The sequence below is a fragment of the Rattus norvegicus genome, chromosome 3 (assembly GCF_021556685.1).
Source record: "Rattus norvegicus strain SHRSP/BbbUtx chromosome 3, alternate assembly SHRSP_T2T, whole genome shotgun sequence".
Classification (NCBI taxonomy): domain Eukaryota; kingdom Metazoa; phylum Chordata; class Mammalia; order Rodentia; family Muridae; genus Rattus; species Rattus norvegicus.
The window spans coordinates 56,968,357-56,991,080 of record NC_141536.1 but is presented as its reverse complement, the minus strand read 5'-3'; the positions used below and the strand labels follow the sequence as shown (position 1 = coordinate 56,991,080).

Genomic DNA, 22,724 nt, shown 5'->3' with positions numbered 1-22,724 from the left:
CCTAGAAAATGAAAAGGTGCACAGTCATTGTGAAGGGCCCCAGGGGAACTCTGCGGAGGGACTTCAATCACATCAGTGTAGAGCTGAATCTTCTAGGAAAGAAAAAGAAGAGGCTCCGTGTTGACAAGTGGTGGGGTAACAGAAAGGAACTGGCCACCCTCAGAACCATTTGCAGTCATGTTCAGAACATGATGAAGGGTGTGACAAGATGAGGTCTGCGTATGCTCACTTCCCTATCAATGTGGTTATTCAGGAGAATGGGTCTTTGGTTGAAATCCGAAATTTCTTGGGTGAAAAATATATCCAGAGGGTTCAGATGAGGACAGGTGTTGCTTGTTCTGTCTCTCAAGCCCAGAAGGAGGAACTAATCCTTGAAGGAAATGATATAGAACTTGTTTCAAATTCAGTGGCTCTGATTCAGCAAGCCACAACAGTTAAAAACAAGGATATCAGGAAGTTTTATGGATGGCATCTATGTTTCTGAGAAGGGAACCGTGCAGTAGCCTGATGAATGAGACCTCAGTTTTCTAGCTTCAGAAACAATATCATGATCACAAGTACAATTTGGGCTCTATGGGAACAATAAAAGACTTATATATTGAAAAAAAAAAAAGACAACTGCCTTTCTTAGAGGTTAGTTTGGTCACATAATCAAACTACAATATGAATTTTTATTTCTTCCACTGTAAAGGATGGTATGTAATAATAAGTCATGAGAATTTTGTACTCAATAAGAGTTATTGGCTTTATATAGACATTTAAGTCTCAGCCAGTCCCAGAGTTGTCTCTGTGTACAGAGATATACATATCACTGCATATATATCACCTATCTTGTTGATCTTGTTAATCTCTTCTTGTCTGTAGTCAAGGTCTTTGGGGGGGGGTCTCCTCCTTCATGTCTGATTTTTATCTACTTGGAATAAACCCATAACTCTTCTTTTTCTGTGGAAATATAGGCATAATCTCTCCACAGCATAACACATTTCCTGTTTTCCCGTCTTGTAGGTTGATGTCATTATGTAGGTGAGTGCTGGCACAAGTTATATCAAGGTCATGGTTGGACAGTAAAAGAATAAGGTGGGGACAAAGTTTTTGTAGGGAGGGAGAGAAGGAGAAGGAGAGAGAATCAAGATGGAGACCGAGAAGGATGACCCAGATTTTGGTGTTCCTGAATTGTCAAAGTAGCTGGGAGGGATTTCTGTAGGCAAATTTATTTTATCTAGGTGGGCAGTTTAAATCCTTATCAGTTGGTTATAAGTTTTTCTGTAGATGTATTGTGGATTGAGAATTTAACACATAAATCTGATTATTGGGTTACTAAGTTGTTGGGAGTGTGAGGAGAGTCCATGACAGGAAGCCGTGCTAGGCTATAGAATGCTTGGGGCTAGCATGGCATGGGGCCACCATGCTAGCACAGCCCGTGGAATACAATGTGTGTGTCAGGCATGGTAACAATCCCCAAGGGGACAATGTGCGAAAGCAGCTGACAGAAAAACAGTTCAAGAACTTGACTTTCCTGGATCCACATGGAGTGAGAACTTGTGGGAACCATTTCTGCTACTTTTTAAAATTATACTTAAACATAGTCTGATATTAGAACATCCTTTTATAGGCTGGCCTAGTTCAGCAGTTTTTTTTTTTTAATAATCTAATGTCTTTTAGCAGCTATAGTTTTTTGTTATTAGTGTTTTTAAAAAGTTAAGGTTAATAAAACACTATGTAATCTATCTCTGGGGTCTTTGTTGTCCCCTTTTGTCTATTAAGCATCTCTTTTAGAGTATCTTCACAATTGTTTATCCTGTAGGATTATGTGATATGTCTGTAACATGTTTTATGCTATAATTTGTAAAAAAAAAATCTGTTTTACCTTATTAGAGACATATGTCAGACTATTGTTCATTTTAATTTGCATGGGTATTTCCATAATAGCTGTGATGGTTTGAATATAGTTGGCTCAGGGAGTGGCACTATTAGGAGTTGTGACCTTGTTGGAATATGTGTAGCTTTGCTGGGAGATGTGTGTCATCATGGGCTTAAAGACCCTCATCCTAGCTGCCTAGAAGTCAGTCTTCTCTTGTTTGTCTTTGTAACAAGATATAGAACTCTCAACTCCTCCAACACCATGCTTGCCTGGACTCTGCCATGCTCCAGTCTTGATGATAATGGACTGAATTTCTGAACCTGTAAGCAGCCCCAAGTAAATGTTGTCTGATAACATCATAAGTATTGTATATAATTTAGATTTGGGAACTGATTTGTAGGAACTCTCAACCACTAGACTTATATCTTTTGACTTACATCCCACCTTTCTTGATTTATTAGCACTAGTGTAATAAATTGGAATTTTTTTTAATCATATGAGGGAGAATCCAATTAGTTCTTTTTATGAACTAAAGTCACTTGTTTTTAGGGTATTTGTTGCTGGTCTCACTCAAGAAATTACAAGGCAATTCTGCACAAGTAAAAGGTTCCATAATTTTAGCTGGACCCATTCCAGCTAATTGTCAGTCTCATTTTTTCTTTTTGTATCAATTCAGAAACCTTTTAAAAAAAGATTTATTTATTAATGTATATGAGTACACTGTAGCTGTCTTCAGACACACCAGAGGAGGGCATCAGATCCCATTACAGATGGTTGTGAGCCACCATGTGGTTGCTGGGAATTGAACTCAAAACTTTTGGAAGAGCAGCCAGTGCTCTTAACCACTGAGCTATGTCTCCAGTCCCAGAATTTTTTTCTATTTAGGTTTTTGACTTTTTACTCTGTTTATGTGTTAAAAATCTCCATTCTAGGATAAAATCCTCCCTCTGCATGAGAATTTCTGTAGGGGAATGAGTAGAAGGTAAGATGATTAAGATGGAGGCCATTTTTTGGATAAATACGATCTAGATGTGTATCTTGAAATTTCCTTTCTACCAGAGCCAACTCTCTTTTCACCTTGTATGATAATTTCCTTATGCTATTTAAATCTTTATCACCTTGTAAGGTTTGAAATAAATTGTTTAGCTCCTTAGTAGTCAAGCAAATTATAGGCCAAAGTCAGTTAACATATAATAGCGTTTGAAAATCATTAAGTGTCCTTAACTGGTTTCTTTTGATTTGTACCTTTTGTGGCCTAACCTTTTGTAGACTTATTCTATATCCCAGATAATTAATAGAATCCCCTCTTTGTAGTTTTTCAGAGGTGATCTGCAATGCCCAACAAAGGAAGGTTTTTATTTACTTCATCAAACACTCTTCCTAGAATATTTATAATCTGAGTCAGCCAATAGGATATCATCCATATAATGATAAGTAATGGATTGAGGAGATTGTTTATGAATCATCTCCAATAGCTGTTGTACAAAATATTGACACAAGGTAGGGCTATTTAACATTCCTTGTGTTAGAACTTTCTAATGATATCTTTTTATTGGACAACTTCTATTAAAGGTAGGTACTGAGAAAGCAAACCTTTCCCTATTGTGTTCATGTGAATTGTGAAAAAACAATCTCTTAGAGCAACCACTAGGATAGCCCATTCCTTAGGCAACAAGGAAGTAATGGTATTCTAGGCTGTAGAGAATCCATTGGCTGAATAATCTTATTATTTTGAGATCTGTCAACATCCTCCATTTGCCAGACTTTTTTTAAAATGACAAATACTAGAGAATTCCAAGGACTTGCGGACTCTTCTATATGCTGAGCCTCCAGCTGCTCCTGGACTAGCTGTTCTAGAACCTGTAGTTTTTCTTTTGTCATAGACCACTGATCAATCCAAATGGGTTGGTCAGTCATCCACCTTAGTGGCAAGGCTGTTGGTGTCTTGTCAACAGTGGCTCCCTGATGTAAAGCTGAGTTGTCAGCCCCTGCTGTATCTTTTTTATGGACAGTTTGGACATCTGCAACTGCCTTTGTGTCGGACCCTCCTGGGTCCCCTGCAGTGTTTGATCCCCTTGTCCGACCCTTCTGGGTCCCCTGCAGTGTTTGACCACTGTTGAGCCCTGCTGATGCAAGTAGAAGCCTTTTGTTCCTAACAAAGGAACGCCCTGGCCTGGTAGTGACACACCTGGGTGTACACCTGGGCGATGGTCCATTCGTTCCTCCCTTTTGTTCTCAGTCTTTGTTCCTGGGACTTAGGCTGGTCTTCGAGGATTTCTCCCCAGTAAATTTGGGGCACATATTTGGTCTTTTGTTACTGAAGCCTTAAGCTAGGTTTTCCCACTGTGCTCCCTGTAATTTTCCACTCAGTTAACTTGGGGTATATATTCGGTGAATAAAGCTACAGAATTGGCATTCTTATTATACAAATGACCCTAGTGTGTGTTTTTTAATCCTACAGGCTTATGCTGGGTTCTCCATGCCATGTTGGTGCGGTCATTGACACTTTTGATAACGTTCCTTAACTAATTTGATTTTTTGACCAGTTTTGTGGCCAGTCTCCAAAACTAAAGGGATACTGGTTTCCACTGTTGTAGCAGATCTCCCCCATAAGTTTATGGCTATATCAGCCATAATTTTCTTTTCTTTTTTTCCGGAGCTGAGGACGGAACCCAGGGCCTTGCGCTTGCTAGGCAAGCACTGTACCACTGAGCTAAATCCTCAATCCAGCCATAATTTTCTGATCTAATTTTAGGCCCTATACATTTAAGCCGTCTGGTGCTTTGCTTTATTTGGGATAAACTCCCAACTCCTTGAAACTGGATGTTTGTTTCTTGAAGTGGCCAACCTGCAGGCCAAGATTTTGGAGAGATAATGGTGTCATGTACTCCAGTGTTGATCAGTCTTTCAATTTCAATACTGTTTACTAGAATTCTAATCTTGAACCTTTGGTCCTCTATAGAAGTTTGCCAAAGTATTCTGTTTTGGCCCCTTTATAGGCTTTTTGAATTGTCTACAGAATTTGCCTTGACCTTTATACCTAGTCTCACAGTGTCTGTTTTCAGAGCAATGGTGTTTAATTGTCTTGAGGAAGAGAGAACTCTTCTTGTCTGGCATTGGGGCCTGCAAGAGCACCCCCACAGGTTTTTTTGGTAAGGTGTTGCCCCATTTGTCTGTTGTTGCTTTACATTTCCTAGTCCAATATCGGTGTTTGTCACTTTTTTTACATATTCTAGAAGGCATAGGCTCTCTCTTGGGATTAATTTGGTTTCCCCTGCAGTTTTTTTCTGAAGTGACCCTGATCACCACAATTAAGACATTTGAAATCTGGGGCTGTCTTAAGGCCTCTAATGGCAGCTTCTCCTATTAAGGTCATATCAGGTGAAGGAGGTCTAACGTCAGCTGTATGTCTAATCCATTCATCCATGGATGCTGCCCTTGCCCTCAATGGTCTGATTACTTCCTTGCATTCAGCATTCACATATTCAAAAGCTAAAGACTCCACTGGTGCTTTTCTTTTTTTTTTTTTCTTTTCTTTTCTTTTCCGGGGCTAGGGATCGAACCCAGGGCCTTGCGCTTCCTAGGCAAGTGCTCTACCACTGAGCCAAATCCCCAACCCCCACTGGTGCTTTTCTTGTTGATGGATCTGATAGACTTCTTTCTTCAGTGGAAGTCAACCTTTGCGAAAAGTCACAGAACGTTTCCTTTGGATCTTGCATGACTTGAGAAAATGATTAAATCTTTTCCTTGTTTCTGTGACTTTGTTCCAGGCATTTAAGGCTGCAAAGATATACAATATCAAGGCTTCTTTATCATATATAGCCTGTACCTCTACCTCACTAAAACAACCATCACCAAGTAGCTAATCTTTAGAAATCTCTCTACCCCTGGTTCTATTTTGTTGTGCTATCTCCACATCTTCTCTCCACCATGAGAACTATTGTAAATGTGACTCAGCTTCTAATACTGCTTTTGCCATATCCTTCTAGTATTGGGGGATTATTCTATTTTTTTTTTCTTTTTTCGGGGCTGGGGATCGAACCCAGGACCTTGCGTTTCCTAGACAAGCGCTCTACCACTGAGCCAAATCCCCAACCCCTTATTCTATTTTTAATAGCCCAAGAAGCCAGGATTTGTTTTACAAACAGCGAACGCATTTCAAAATAAGTGATGCTTTCCTTAAGTTTTCTCAGTTATAACACATCTGTGGGTTGCCATTTGAATTCCTGATAACCCTGTGGATGATCATCATCTGGAGGTCTTTGTCATATACTAACTAAAAGGAAAATTATACAGATTTAAGGTTTAAAAATATGAAGTTGAAGGAATAAGTTTCAAAATTCAGACTCAGGGCTAAACATTGTGAAAAGCAAGTCCAGGCAGCCTCGCCCTGCCACTAGGACTAACAGACCATAAAGATAAAGAAAAGGAATGCAGGAACCAGCCCGAGTTATCAGGACTGACCCAAACCATCTGGCAGAAAGGCACCTCCCCCAGCTTACTCAGAGTCACACCTTAACCAGATGTCCTTCAAACCCTGATACGTCCCTAGCTCCTAAAATCCTGTACGCTCCAGTCAATACGTGGTCTCCTTCCCTATATAAACCCCTGACTTTTGAGCTTCGGGATCGACACCTCTGTATCCTGCGCAGGATACGTGTTGACCCGGAGATCCCCGTAATAGATCTCCGTAATAAACCTCGCCTTGCTTATTACATCCAAAATGGTCTCTCTGTGTCTGGGGTCCGCGATTTCCCGCGACTTTAGAAAGGGTCTCTCTGCGTGGGATCGTTCATTTTGGGGGCTCGTCCGGGATCTTCTCGACCACCCCAGACTCCGAAGACCCCCTTGGAGGTGAGTTGGATGTTTGTCTGAGTGTTTCTGTGTGAGCGGCGCCGCATTTGTCAGTCTGTATATCTCTGCTTTGGTTCCGCCGTGTGTGTATATATGTGTGTCTTAGTACCGGTCAGTGTTAAGAGAGTGGATGTGGAATCCCACTCAGTGTTGCCTCCTAAGAGTGGATGTGGAATCCCACTTTGTAGGAGAGGAGAGTGGATGTGGAATCCCACTCTGTGCACTTTGCGAATAGTAAGGATCCTCTGGCTGTGGAAGGGGGGACGCCCAGAGCCCGCAAGCTGCAGCCCCTGGAAGACGTTCCACGGGCGGAGAACAGCCGGGAGAGCCCGGCTGTGGGCAGTCAGGAGGACCTGACTGTGGTTTTCTGGAACAAAGGAGACTGAGTGCTCCTTTTACCTAGGCGGGAGCGGACGAAAAATCCCACTCCGTCGGAGATCGAGTTCGGCTGCCTATTTAAGTATAGGCGCGGACAAGTGTGCTTGGACTTGTTAGTGTCTGTTGTCTGTATTCTGTTTCTGTGTTTGGTGTTCTTTTTCTTTGCCATGGGGCAGACTGTGATAACCCCTTTGTCTTTGGTGGACCATCGGACAGACGTTAGGGCAAAAGGACACTATGGAATCTTGTTGGGAGGTAGAATCAGATGGTCTGTCTCACCCCAGAAGCAGCTAAGGTTAAGCTGCAGTTTGGGCAAGGGTGCTTTGTTTTAGTCTTGCTTGTCTGGTTTGTTTTCTGTGGTATTGTCGAGTGTCTTTTTGGTTTTTGTTTCGTTTTTGAATTTGGACTGACGACTGCGTTTGAAATCTTGGATTGACGACTGTGTTTAAAATCATGAAACTGCTTTTCGTCGAAGAGTTTTACTTGGTCCCCTTAGTGCTTAGTGAGTAAGAAACTTAATTTTGTGGACCCCGCTCTAGTGGCGGTGTGTTGGTTGATAGCCAAAGTTAATTTTTAAAACATAGTATTTTATCTGTGCTTGTGCTCGCAGCCAGCTGTGATGAGCTGGGAAAGATTTAAATTTTGCTTGGGAGCAAAGAACCTTAAAGGGACAGGCTACATTAGAAATGCTACAGGAGGAACTATCTGAAAAGGCTGAGAGCGAGGTGGGAGAGGACTCTAAGGAAAACAAGAACAAGAAAGGAATTTCTGACATTTGCTCACAGAAGGAGAGCGTTCATTAAGAGAAGTTCTTTAAGGAAGCCTGCCTTATCTGCTGGCCTTATTCCAAGGGAGGAGTCAGTCTCCAGCATTAAATTACTTTTCTCGTTGGTCATCATTAACATGGAGAGTGCCTTTGATCCTATCCCCACAGCAGCCAGTTCCTGCCCCTGTGTTCAAAATGCCCCAGGTTGGGGGACAAAAAGAGCCCCTAAAATAGTTTAAAAGAATCTACAACAAACTGCAAAGAACTTTGTTTTGTTTTGCCAGTCAAGATTTAGAATTCAGGCTTTGGCGGTGGCCAAGGTCAGGATTAATGTTTTCTTTTCCATGGGCCTTTAACCCAGTGAGACAGTTTGATAAAGGGCTGCTACTGAGGTCCTGATAGCCCAGGTGACTGGTTACAATTCTTTTGTCAGCCACCTGGCATCTAGCACCCAGGTTCTAACCATCTCTCCATCCTTTTGTTATTAGTTGTTACTAGAAGCCTAGTGTCATTTGGAGGCTGGTTCTCTTGAGAGGCAAAGCCACGGAGCTGACACTGAAGAGATACTCCTTGAGGGAAAATCTAAGTCTAGAGAGATAGTCGATAACAGATCGGTTGCCTCTCTGCTCGCCTTTCTGTTTCATAGACAAAGCTTGTGCTTATTTGTACAATGGCCTTTTTTGTCCAAGAAAGCCTCATGGCTTGCTTAGCTGTGTGACTAAATGCTGTTTGCCCTCTTCAGTAGAACTCTATTCTCAAGATTCTCTTGTTTTCTCACCATCCCATTTGAGATGCTTGTTAGTAACTGTTACAGGTCTTCTTTACCACTGAGGAAAGACAGAATCCTACTAGAGGCCAGAAAGAATGTTCCAGACATGGATGGAAGGCCCTCACTCCTGTTGACTTCAATACCCTTGAAGGTAGGGAGTGCTCCGGGTCTGCCCCCAGGCTCCAAGGGTAGGTCTCCTAGGGGCTGGAAAATGTCCCACCAATCTGGCTAAGACAAGGAAAAGATATGAAGAGAAAGTTACAGAAATTTGAAGGGTTAAGCTAAGTCACTGAGAGAGTTATTGTAAGTTGCAGAGAAAATAAGTTGATGTGTGGTTCAGGGTCTGCACAAAAGTGGACAGCACCTAATAGCTATAGAAGAAGATGCAGACAGAGAGACTGAAAAAAGAAAGAAGGTTAAAAAAAAAGCAGGAAGCTAAAAGAGACAAAAAGAAGAGGAAGCTAGAGAGCTAAAGAGAGATAAAAGACAAGAGAGGAACATATACTGGCCACAGTAGTTAGGGAGCCTAGGAAGATAGTACCTGGCAACAGAAGAGAATTCCTGGCTAAAGATCAGTGTGCCTAATGCAAAGAAAAAGGACACTGGGTCAGGGACTGCCCAAGAAAGAACAAGAGGGGCCACTGGAGAACCTCTTGGTCCTAGAGTGCTGGCTATGCACAGAGATAGAAGGGAAGCCCGCCCAGTTGTTTTGTGGATACAGGGACCCAATGCTCTGTGCTCCTATGCTCCAGTGGGCCAGTATCCAAAGACCTTGGGTACAGGGGCCTACTGGCAACAAACAATACTTATGGACTGCCTGAAGAACAGTGGACCTTGGTGTGGGCCGGGTGACCCACTAGCTCATGGTCATCCCTGACTGCCCCTATCCCTTGCTCATGAGATGCATATCTGCAGACTGTGTACGTGGGGCTTAAGACTTGTCTCAGTACACCAGTACCTGATGCTGGGAGATGTGTGGCTTAGTGCCGTTCTGCCTGGAACACACCGTTCCTGCCAGCCGGGCACTGACAATTATCACCCAATCCAGGACTTAAACTGTGATAGAGTGGCTGATGTTTTGCCTTTGAATAGAATGTCCCAAAAGATGGGACCACTGGTCAGCTGCCATGGACTAGATTCTCCACTGGTTGGGGACAATCTGGTCACCTTGCTGCCCAATCCTGACCTGGAGCCACTGCAACATGAGTGTCAAGCACTGGCAGAAGCCCATGGGTGGAGGAAAGACCTCTGCGACTGGCTAATTGACTCCTGCTGAAAGCCGAGGCTACCTTGTCTACAGACAGGAACAGTTCTCTTCATGAAGGTCAGAGATAAGTGGGTGCTGCCATGGTGGACAACACAATGTCATCTGGGATGGCTGAACCTCAACCCCCCAGCACATCAGTGCCGCAGATGCCTTTGCCATCTATTGGATGCCATGGTGAAGCCAACAACTGTGAGTACTATTCATTGCTCAGGATATCAGGAGGGAAGAGATTCAGTGGCATGGGGCAATAACGAAGCAGATCAAGTGGCTGGAAAAATGGCTATGCAGGAGCCTATCCTGGTTGCAGGCCTGCAAGAGACAGCCACTGAGAACTAGGATCGGACTAAGGGATGACCTCACTTAGAAAAGGCCCAAATTGCTTAAAAGATAAAGGACAATGGCACACTTGAGGGGAAAGCTATACTCCCCAGAGAACAAAGAAAAGACTCACTTTGCCAAATACAGAAATGGACTCATTTAGGAGATAAAAATTTTGTCCAAGTAGTTAAGTGTATGTAATAGACTTTAAGATTTTAGCCAGAGAGGCAGTAAAAAGTATAAGGTATGTCAATAAGTGAATGCTTAGCAAGCAAACAGGGCAAAGAGACCTAGAGAGTTTAGTGAAAAGTCGAAGTGAACTTCACTGAGATAAAACCAGGAAAATATGATCACAAGTATCTCCTAGTGCTTGTAGATACTTTTTCAGGAATTGATAGAAGCTTTCCTCACCAAGCAAGAGATGGCCTCGGTAGTCATCAAGAAGATACTGGAAGAAATCTTCTCCAGGTCTGGAGTGGCCAAGGTAACCTGGTCAGACGACGGCCCTACTTTCGTTGCCAAGGTAAGCCAGGGTGTGGCCAAGTATTTAGAGGTCGATTGGAAATTACATTGTATTTACAGACCTCAAAGTTCAGGACAGGTAGAGTAAATAAATAAAACTCTAAAAGAGATCCTGACCAAATTGACCATGGAGACTGGCACAGACTGGGTGGCACTCCTTCCCTCTTGCTCTCTTCAGAGCAAGAAATACCCCTTCCAGATTCAGCCTTACCCCCTTTGAGATCTTATGTGGGGCCTCAACTCCTCTGACTGTATTAGATGATGTTACTGAACCAACATGTCATAGTAATAATGATTTGTATGCCAGGCTAAAAGACCTACAGGTGATACAGAAAGAAATCTGCTCAGAGCTGGCAGCAGCCTATGCCCTGGGGTCCCCCGAGACATCTCATCAGTTCCAGGTCAGAGACTCGGCTACATATGATGGCACCGAACCCAGATACTCGAGCCTCACTGGAAAGGACCGTACCTGGTGCTGACCACCCTGACAGCCGTCAATTCTCAGCCCTCGCCAGCCGTTTACTACCTGTTGGGGCTGAGAGCTGGGACCTAGAGGGAAACTCAGATCGTCAAAAAGCTCCCTAGACTTAATTTCATGTTTGCCCTGGGTTCTATCGAGATAGGTGTGGGGATAGGCTTGATTTCTATTACAAATGATGTAACATTGCATACCTTAGTACTCCTAACACTTCTTGGGACTGTGCCTCAGGGATCACAATCTGTATAAGTTTAGAAGTTCTAAAAGCTAGTCATGACCTTGGTGTGTAGGTTTAGATAGTGTCCAGATTGGAATCCTGATGCTAAAGACTTAGTAAGAAAAAAAAAGAGTTGAGAATTACTTAAGGCTATCTAGGTGCTGCAAGGGCAGCACAAGGACATATGCCCTTGCCTTGCAATGCAAGGCTTATAGAGAATTCAGAACTGCCATTGACTCAGATATAAAAAGAGTGAAAGACTTTAGCTGACCTCCAAGAATACCTAACCTCCCTCTCAGAGGTAGTCCTTCAAAATAGGAAAAGATTAGACCTGATATTCCTTAAAGAAGGAGTCTGTGTGCTACACTGAAAGAAGAATGTTTCTTCTATGCAGACCATTCAGGAGTAATTAAAGACTCCATGAATAAACTTAGAGAAATGTTAGACAAAAGACAGACAGAGAAGCGCATCAGGGATGGTTCGAGAGCTGGTTTAGTAGATCTCCTTGGATGACTACTTTGATATCTTCCCTTATGGGACCCTTCTTAGTTTTGCTTCTGCTTATGATTATAGGTCCATGTGTGTTAAAGAAACTAATTAATAGGTTTGACTCCTACAAAAAGATAGAGATGCTCAACAAGGTTGGTTTGAGTCTTGGTTCACTTGGTCTCCCTGGATGACTATCCTACTCTCTGCTATAAGGCTGGGCCATTACTAATAATTTTCTTGGTTTTGGTTTTTGGACTCTGCGTGACAAACAGGTTAATTGCTTTTGTTAAAAATCGAGTGGGTGCTGTGAGGTTGATGGTTCTGAGACAACAGTACCAGTCAGTTAGGACAACTGGTGAAACCAAATACGAGACTTGATATCAAAATTCTAAGATTAGAATTGCTTAGTAGAAGAAGAGGGGAATGAAAGGAAAATTATACAGATTTAAGGTTTAAAAATATGAAAGAATAAGTTTCAAAATTCAGACTCAGGGCTAAACATTGTGAAAAGCAAGTCCAGTCAGCCCTGCCCTGCCACTAGGACTAACAGACCATAAAGATAAAGAAAAGGAATGCAGGAATCAGCCTGAGTTATCAGGACCCCAGCTTACTCAGAGTCACACCTTAACCAGATATCCTTCAAACCCTGATACGCCCCTAGCTCCTAAAATCCTGTATGCTCCAGTCAATACATACTCTCCTGTTGTGCTGTAATCTCACTGCCATGTTTAAATGAGCCAATCACTTATAGCCACGCCAGAAATTAGCCAATTGTGTGTAACCGTGCCAAACCCCTTAGCCTTCCCTATATAAACCCCTGACTTTTGAGCTTCGGGGTTGACACCTCTGTCTCCTGCGCAGGATACGTGTCGACCTGGAGATCCCCGTAATAGATCTCCGTAATAAACCTCGCCTTTGCTTATTACATCCAAAATGGTCTCTCTGTGTCTGGGGTCCACGATTTCCCACGACTTTAGAAAGGGTCTCTCTGCGTGGGATCTTTCACTAACCAGATAAACTAAAGTCTGTTTTCTAACAACCTTTGGTTTGGCTCTAGTTTTATCTTCAATTCCTACCTGAATATTTTCCCTAATTGAGTTTCTCCCTCAAGGTCTGTGTCCATGCTTCATATCTCTCCCTTTTGTTGTTCCTACTGTTTCATAAGTTCCTGTATTCTCTGTTTAAGGTTCTGCTTCCACATTTAAACTTTTTCTTCATATTGTAATTCTGATATTCTGCTGTCTATTTTATTTTGGTTGATTAAAAGGTTCTCCTTCAAGCTTTGCTTCCAATCCTCAGTATATAATGCTAGTCCGTTCTGTGAATTATTGTATCCTTTGTTCTAGTGCCTCTCCAGCTCCTGTCTCCAGCCTTCATTTTCCTCTCTGTGTTGCTTATCTTGACCTCTAAATTCCTGTACCTTTAGTTCCAGCATTTCCTCTAACCCCTTTTCTAAGGCTCATGATTTTCATCTCGGGTCCTGTCTTTTGAGAAGACGTAGTAAACCAAGATACTTAGCATTGTACTAATGCTAACTGGCAAAGTGTCAATTTCCTTAAAGCCCATCCTTGTCAAACCATTCAAAATATCATCTCACAAACCCCAAAAGGTATTACTATGTTTCTCATCTTTAGTATCTAAACACACACACACACACACACATACACACACACACACACACACACACACTTATTTATTATCAATTTATAATTCTTATTACCTGATCCAGAGCTTCTTGTACCTGTGTCTTCTTCTGCTGTTTGACTTGGGACACTGTAGTTTGCTTCTGGGCCCTCCTGCCTTTGGGTTGTGGCCAGCTGATTTCAGGGAGCCTGTAGTGCTGGCAGTTGGTAGAAAAGGCCTGCCTGTCCTGTGTCCTATTTAGATGTGAGGGATATGGGAAAGTGAGCATGGAAAGGCTTGTTTGGGCAGAGAGGCCTGGATCAGCCTACTGTGCCTGCAAGAAGGTGTTGGAAAGTTAACTGCTGGTTTTTCAGCAGTGAAAGCTATTTCACAGGCAGTTGTGCCCAAGGGTCCTTCATTCTTCATTAGGCTCAGGAAACCCCCAACAGTGTTGTGGCACTGGTATTGCCTAAGTCCCAGCTTGAGGTAGGGTTCTGTCTCAGATTGCTGCAATTTGCTTGGGAGTTGGAGAGGGAGCTTCTCAGTAGCTCTCTGTAGACCCCTTAGACCCACTCAGCAGTTAAGGTACACACTGCTGCAACTTTAGAGGACAGCCCTAGCTGTTTATATTGTGTGTGTGTGTGTGTGTGTGTGTGTGTGTGTGTGCGCGCGCGGGGAGGGAGTGTATTTTTATCTTAGGTTAGTTGGGTTTTAAGTCCCATATTGGGTGCCAAATGTTGTAGTAATTTCCAGCTCCAATAAGTGGGTATAAAAAAATAGACCATCTAGTTATTATATTTATAAGTTACATGTCTAGATTGGGCAGATCTAACACTATACTAACTTATTCCCCTACTATGAGACCATTTGTTATTTGTAGTTCTTCTTGGCTATGTCTTTCCCCCCCATCTTTGCTTCCTCCTCGTCGTCTTCCATCCTCCCTCCTTCCCTTCTTCTTTTCCTCTTTTCTCAAAAACCTCTTGTTCCACATTTTCCCTTCACTGCCTAATCACAGGCTCTATCGTTTATTGACCAGTTAGAATGGGGAGAAGGTTCATATGAGATCACCTGAATACATGATCCACTGCTCATTCGGGCAACCTCTGTTGAGGAAGCAGAATTAACATCAGAATACAAACAGCATCAGGGCAACCCACATATGTTTGGACCTGTATAATTCCAAAAATGTATAATGAGAGCCAACATAACTGGACCAGAGTAAAAAGGCACCTTCAGGGTATTTGGCATATAATATTAATATTTCTTTAGTTTTGTTAGCTCTTCATAAGGAGATTGTAAGTTTAAGAAATGCGAACTTTGTCTTTTGAAGCTGCTAGCATTGCAAATGATATTCTGAAAAAGTTATAGGCCACTCTTCCTTCATGGTCCTCATTTATATCTGTTTTATTGGGTGTACCAGGACTTGGCTTTATGATTCTTTTTATTTATTTTATTTATATGTGAATATACTATAGTTGTCTTCAGACACTTCAGAAGAGAGCATCCTATTACAGATGGTTGTGAGCTACCATGCAGTTGCTGGGAATTGAACTCAGGAACTCTGGAAGAGCAGTCAGTGCTCTTAACCACTGAGCCATTTCTCCAGCCTTTATGATAATTTTTATGGCACATCTGTTACCTTTCTTTTGAGAGGAATCCTCAAGTTTTTATAGATGTCAAAGCAGAGTTACATAAATTCAGTCTCCAACATCTTCCTAGCAGAACTTGGTAATCAATGATGGGTAAGACCATATTGAAAATCTTCTCAACCTAAGACAGGCCAGAAATTATTTGCGTGCCAATGATGGGTAAGAGCTGTGTTTTCAGATAGCAACCCAAGACAGACACAACTTTCTGCTCTATGACGGGTAAAGTGCCTCTTATATAAAAAAAAAAAAAGGCATGTTGATATTCTCTTAGATGTAGATCAACCAAAGACAGGGCATGAATGTTAGGATTCATATGCCAATGACAGGTAAGGTCTATTCTTCAGTTTCTTTTTTCTTTTTTTTTTTCTTTTTTTTTCGGAGCTGGGGACCGAACCCAGGACCCTGTGCTTGCTAGGCAAGCGCTCTACCACTGAGCTAAATCCCCAACCCTATTCTTCAGTTTCTTTCTTTCCTTCCTTCCTTCCTTTCTTTCTTTTAAAAAAAGATTTATTTATTTTAGTTATATAAGTACATTGTAGCTGTCTTCAGACACACCAGAAGAGGGCATCAGATCCAATTTCAGATGGTTTTGAGCTACCATATGGTTGCTGGGAATTGATCTCAGGACCTCTGGAAGAACAATTAGTGCTCTTAACCACTGAGCCATCTCTCTAGTCCCCAGGTCTATACTTCTTGAGGGGACACCTAAGAAAGGCACAAAGCTTCTATACAGCTTTGACTTGTATAGATTTAAAAAAGGGTACATGTTGGGAGCACTTTGGAGTTAACTTTGACTGACTTCTTATTTGCGATTAATTATGAATGAGTCTGCCAACATCTGTCTTTGTTTTTAATTAAGATGTGCATTATACCCTGCCAAGTTCCTTCACTTATGCATAGTTCTTGAGAGACTGTTCTAGCCTGAAGGAAATGACCTTAGTCAAACATAGATACAGTGTAGCATAAACTTGGTACAGAAGCATTTATGGTCATTGTTTATCTTCCTGGGAATTGGTCATACTTTCTGTTGCTTGCCTTTAAAAGATACTGAGAAAAGGTACTCACCAGCAGCCCTCCAATATCTTATCTTTTGCCTCTTCTTCTTCTTTTTTTTTTTTTCTTTTTTTCAGAGCTGGGGACCGAACCCAGGGTCTTGTGCTTGCTAGGCAAGCGCTCTACCACTGAGCTAAATCCCCAACCCCTCTTCTTTTTGCCTTTCCTATAATCATCTTTACTTACCCAGTCATGGTTTTCCCGTTGACTATTTCGGCTAGGTCCAAGCATAGACTAGGGATAGTTAGAAACATTGTGGGCTCAGCCCAAGCCTTGTATTTGTAAATCTTAGGGATGGCTCTCATCTCATCACTTTATCTAAGGGAATAAAAATATTTACATTTATAATTCTTTCCCTCCCTCTCTTCCTTTCCCCATTGCCTTCCTCCTCTCTCTCTCTCTCTCTCCTTCCTTCCTTCCTTCTTTCAGAGTTAACAAAATGATCTTCAACAAACTATCTTAGTTAGAAGACTATGCTAAAGGCTAGATTTGATTAAGAGAGAAAACCAAGCATAAAATATTCGGGAAGGAGGAAACTACACAATTAAGATTGTGTAGAGGAAGGAGTGAAAAGCAGTTAGCATGAATTTCTGTCTGTATCTGTGATGCCTACTGTTCCCAAGGTCCTGAGGCACAGAACACACAAGGCAGGAGCTGCTCACCAGAAGCAGCTCTCAGTTTATGTAAACACCAGGGCAGCTGAGACGCTGGACTCAGCAGCTGGAAGGTAAAACTAGGTTCTCATCAAGCTTGGTCAGGGGGTGGAGAAACAGCTCAGTAGTTATGGTCTAAGTTTGATTCCTAGAACTCTTTTTTAAAAAAAGTGCTTCTTTTTTAATGAAACAAATCCGAAAGATGTACAGTCAGGCTCACGTTGTGCAGCTCACAAGCATGGAAAAAACAAACAGGACAGAGTTCCAACAGAAGAGGCTAACCCAAGACCAGGCTGGACTTGCCGCCGGGAGGGTGCCTCCTGGATGGCGCTGGGGCTGGAGCCACTGGGCTGGGCACAGGAGCAGCGGGCACCGCTTCTCTTCCGTCCGTGCCAGGTTGGCTTGGAAGTCTGTGTCCACATTTTCACGCATATCACCTTCTCCCTTGAGGTCTAAGAAATCTCCAGAGCTTGCTTCAGAAGAGTGAGTTCTCTGTGTTCTAGGCCACTCCGAATCTTCCCTGCCACCACTAGACTTGGCACCTGCTGACTTGGCCCAAGATGGGGGGTTTTCTTCAGGTGTCCCAAAGATGTTAGAAGCCATCTTGTTCTTCCTCGCAGGATGTTCTGTAGGCTCATCAAATCCTAATGAAAAATTGGGCCCACCACCTGGAGGCCGCAAAACCTGGGAGCTGCTGTTAGGGTCCACACCCTTGAAGGTGGTGGTAGTGGTCATGGCGCAAGGGGGCGAGGTAGGCTGGCCCTGAAAACGCTGAGGGGGAACTGGGACCAACCGACGAAGATGACTCTACAAGCTCAAACAGCCAGGCTCCATGTGCTTCTGCCTGATTCCTAGAACTCTTATGGCTGCTCATGACTGTTTTATAATTCCAGTTCCAGGAAATCTGATGCTGTCTTATGGCCTTCCTGGGCACTGCACACACGAGGTGCACAGACACATGCAGGAAAAAACACCCGTACACATAAAATAAAAATAAATAAATTTACAAGAAACAAAACAAAAACCCAAACAACAACAACAACAACAACAACAATCTCAAAGAAAACATCAAGCAGTCACCTCCTAGGCCTGAACCCCTTCCCTCATACCGGGCTCTCTGATAATGTGAAGATCAACACAGAGATTCCCTTCTGGCCCTGCCCCACCTTCACTCTGCAAGGGTGAATGGCAAAGCAAGAATAGCAAGCGTGACTTCCCAGTGGAACCCTTAGGCAGCTCAGACAAAGTATATCTTCTGGAAAAGGCAGTGAAACTTAGTTAGAACCCTTGCTTCTCAGTGAATCATGGTCGGAGGAGGAGACGCTCTGGTTACTTTCAGTGACAGTTGTCTCTGTCATCTGCTTTTAATTAAATTTTTTTTATTTCATCTTTGCAAAAACTCCTTTTCCTAGGCATGAGTTCAAATATAAAAATATCAGAAGGGCCAGCTTAACCCGAAGACACAGAAACCCTGGGGAATGTGGCATGGGTACGTTTTAGGTGGGGGCTTTGCTTGGGACCCGGTGTATAACACATGAGCTCATCCTTGTAACCCAGGGTGAATTTGAGATCCTAACCTCAGTGGATAGTGGCTGCGTTCTATGGGAGGGGAGAAAGAAAACACAGAAATATCAGCATTTGCTTATGGACAGCAGTAGAGAAAGTAGTGTCTCTGATGTGTCCCCAGGCAGGTCTTGGATTTTTTTGTCAGTTAATATTTGGAGAGAGCTGGCCCTTGAGCTTCCTGTAGGAAGGGCCTGGAAGCACATCCTGGAGGACTGAGGCTTAACAGCAAGGGTTTTCCAAGATGCCCACGAAGGTGTTTGAAAGAGCAGGAGAGAGCTGCTGAGATGGTTGGGGGTGGCTTGTCTTGATAGGACCAGGCATCTTGGAGGAATTTTGACCTGTTTGACTAGATATGTGTGTCCACCTCCAACCTGGGAAAGGCTTGCAGGCTGGTGCATAGGATGCTCTGATGGAAATGCCTGGTTCAGGTAGCTAAGATGCAGAAATAGATGAAGTCCCTAGTTCACTGGGAAACTCCAAAGCAAAAAGCCCCCAACCCAGTGCATTTACATGGCCATTGTCGGATCCTGTGTCCTGTTGCACATATGCTTCACACTGTCACTTGGAAGAACATTTCTGAAGAGGTCCCTTGATCCAGCTTCCTCACAGTCTAGGTGAGCTGGCTTTTGATTACCTTGGATTTCACATGGGCTCTTTTGTGCTTCCCCTTAGGAATGACTCCCTTCCCTGCACAGCTCACTGACCAGAAGACACCAGAAGGCATTGCACGGCTTTGCCCAACTTCCTAGGGTTAAGTTTCACAGTCTCCTGTATGAGTCAGTCAACCAGGCTCATGCAGCAGTGTTGGAGGGGTGGGGGAAAAGGAGAGTTGAGCACATCCTTATATGAAGAAGAAATGTCAGGATAGGGAAGCAACAGAATGGATATCTACAAATCTGTCTCTAGGTGTCACAGGGCAGCTGTGACAGAACTCTGTCCTGAATCCATCAGGTTATTCTACACAACAGTTGCAGGTCAGAACTCCTTGTGCTGCTGTGGAAGTTGGGGAGAGTCTGCCATCTCTCATGGATAGCATACAGATATTTCTCTAACTCTGACCTTTTCTGTACAAGAAGAAGGAGAAAATAGTCTCAAAAGCAGAGGAAAATCTTCCTCAGCTATCTATATAGCTCTACAAAAATTTAAAGACTCACATTTCCAGTCAAGACTTGGGTCTCAGCAGTGCTGGGTTCAGGTTTTCCTCATATTAACCCCCAAGTTACCTCAGTATAACTAGGGACAAATAGTCAAGAACTGCACTTCAAATTGAGTGTAGTCATTAGTTATAAGAGGAGCCCAGCATGATGGTTGCTTCCTGTAATCCCAACCTTTGGAATCTGAAAGAGAATTGTGAATTTGAGGCCAGTCTGGGCTACATAGCAAATGCTAGGACAGCTTAGGTTACACAGCTGATTTCAACAAACACAGCTAGATGGGTGGGTAGACAGACAGACGGACAGACAGACACAATGAAAATAGTTCAGAGGAAATGTGTATACCAAGGCAAATTGGCCGGCTCTTGTTCAAACATTTCCAGTGAAGTTGTTGGCAAGTGGTATCCTGTATAACTGACTCATTAGAGATATTTGATATTGAAGCACATTTTGCTGATGTTGATTTTGTAGCATTAAATGTCATTTGCTGGCCAACTGAACAAGCTCTGGTTTGAATGGGAGAAAAGTCAGTGAGATGAACAAAATTATTCCCACCATGAGTGTTTCCTTCAGCACAAAAGGCAGGTTTGCCGGGTTGGGGACACCATTACCACTGCAGCATGGGAAGAGGCCACATCTATTCTAGAGCAGTTCATGACCACCGAGGCAACTGCAGAACTCCAAAAGCTCTTAAGTAAAAATGAGATCACTAAAATAAAAAAATAAACAAAATGATTAAAACCCCCACAGAAATAAATGTAACTATTAAAATAACACAACCATCCCAAGAGTTCACTGACAGGTCAGAAGCTGGGAAGTGGGATGAATCAGTGGTGTGTTTGTCTGTGGAAGGGTCAGGAGTCCATGATAGCAATTCCTATGGTAATGTCTTGATGAACACGCCTGGAAGCTTGAGAAGTGAGTGTACAGTGTATAGGAAGGATACTTGCCCATGTATAGGCACCATACCTGTGTGTGCATGTGTAAGTGAGTACAAGCAATGAGGACTTGTTTTCAGGAAAAACTAAGTTAGCTGGGGTTGAGTAATATGGAGTATGGGTTGCATATTTACATAAAGTCAGACCTGGCATCCTGTGTACCAAGTCCCTCTTCCAGAGAGAGAGAGAGAGAGAGAGAGAGAGAGAGAGAGAGAGAGAGAGAGAGAGAGAGAGAGAGAGAGAGAATCTGAACATAAGAGCAGAGCCTTCTACTAAATAACTCTCAGTGAAATGAAGAACTCAGCATACTATAGTGTCATGGTATGACTAAGCTCATCATATTCCCAGCTGTGTTTTACCAGGTAGAGACCTTCGTTGGTGTCACCATTGTGATTTCTTGTTCATCTGAGGCCCAAAGAAGCAGTGAATGAAAGTTCTGACCATTTTGTTTGAGGTTATTCTGTGAGTCATTAGGGAAATATTGTGCACGTGGGAGCCGGAGAGATGGCTCAGTGGTTGAGAGCATTGGCTGCTCTTGCAGAGGACCTGGATGATTCCCTTCCCCTACAGGACTGCTCACAACCAGCTATCACTGCAGCTATCTACTGGCCTCCTCAGGTACCAGGCGTGAGGGTGGTGCAACGTCCCTTTCTTCTCACTGACCTGGAGCATTCATGATGGGCCAAGATATAGCAAGGCTGGTGCCCAGTGAGGGGATGCTCTTCTTCCTCCAGAAAATATTTTCTGGGCTCCAAATGGAAGCCCATTTGTTCCAAGATGCTTCTTGCCAATTCCCCTAAGGTACAGGAAAGTTGCCAGGCATTTGAAGAGCTGGAGGTAGAGAACACCAGCCTTGACACTGAGTGGCACAAGGCAGGAGGGACAGTGAAGTGTGGCCACTGTAGGCCATGCCCTGGAGGTCCAGGCTGCACTCAAGTCTCATAGGTACACTCATCATTAGGGGGCTTCCAGAGAGGTCAGGGCAAATCCTGATCAGATGTGATATCAATCACTCACACTTCAAAATATGTCCAGTCTGTGAGAGCAGAAGGGCTGCTGTCACTCTTAGCACACTTGTTTCACAAGTGGCCTGAAGACAGTTTCACCACGGGGCTGGGGAGAATCCATATTGGGTGGTTGTTTTAGATCCACCTCTAACCCCAGCTCTATACACTCCTTTTCACCATCTGTGAAACCATTAAATTGATTTCCTTTGAGTCAGGGTCTCTCCATGTAGCCTTGGCTATCTTGAAATTCACTATGTAGATTAGGATGGCTTTGAACTCAAAGAGCTCTACCTGTCTTTACCTCCAAGTGTTGGGATTAAAGGTGTGTGCTGTCCATTAAGTTGGGAGTCCCAGAATGGTGGGATACATTTACTTTTTGCTTTATTATTTCTTAAGAGGAGATAGTCTTGTAATTTTCAATAGATTTCACAAAGGTTAGCGTCTTGGTTTATTTTTATTGCTATAACAAACACTAGACCTTATGTACTTCACCAAAACAGTTTAATTTAGTTTACTGTTCTGGGAGCTGGGAAGCCTAAGAGCATGGCACCTAGCTTTTGTTTCCTACGGAATTTCTTGCTACATCATGTTGTGGCAGACATGGGAAGATAGAACAGGCATGTCAGAGAAAGCTTGATTTTGTACAAAAAAAAAAAAAAGAAAGAAAAAAAGAAAGAAAAGCACTCCTTCCATAACATTAATCCATCACTCCACTGATATATTAATTCATGCACGAGGAGGGTACTCAACCCAATTATCTCTAACTACCATGAACATAGGCATTTGGACATTAAGTGTTAATGCATGAAATTTGAGGGACACATTCAAGCCACAGAGGTAGATGCAAGTCTGAGATTGAACCAGTGAGTTCTCGTCCTCCCACCATCCAAGCCTGGCCTTATTTGGTGATGACTGGCGCTCCTCCTGGTCGTGCTGGTAAAATTGTAGACAGGTAGACTCTGCCTGTCTGTGTCTGTAGAAGCTGAACACCAATGGGAATTCACAGAAGATCATTCTCCTCATTCCACATTGTTTAACTTTCCCTATCTCCTACGGTCTCTGAGGAAGATGCTCACCATTGTGTCAACCAACTTTCTCTTTGGCTCCATCCAGCATGCCTCAGGGTGAGTGACAGTAAAGCTAAGTAAAGCTGTGTAATCCC

General features: G+C 43.0%; 1 long non-coding RNA gene and 1 pseudogene across 3 annotated transcripts in view; one reads left to right on the top strand and one right to left on the bottom strand.

The window, feature by feature from the left end:
* Nucleotides 1-22,724, top strand: part of LOC108350397 (uncharacterized) — a 65,932-nt gene that overhangs the window by 14,288 nt on the left and 28,920 nt on the right. The window lies entirely within an intron of this gene.
* LOC147995512 (jupiter microtubule associated homolog 1 pseudogene) lies at nucleotides 17,157-17,711 on the bottom strand (annotated as a pseudogene).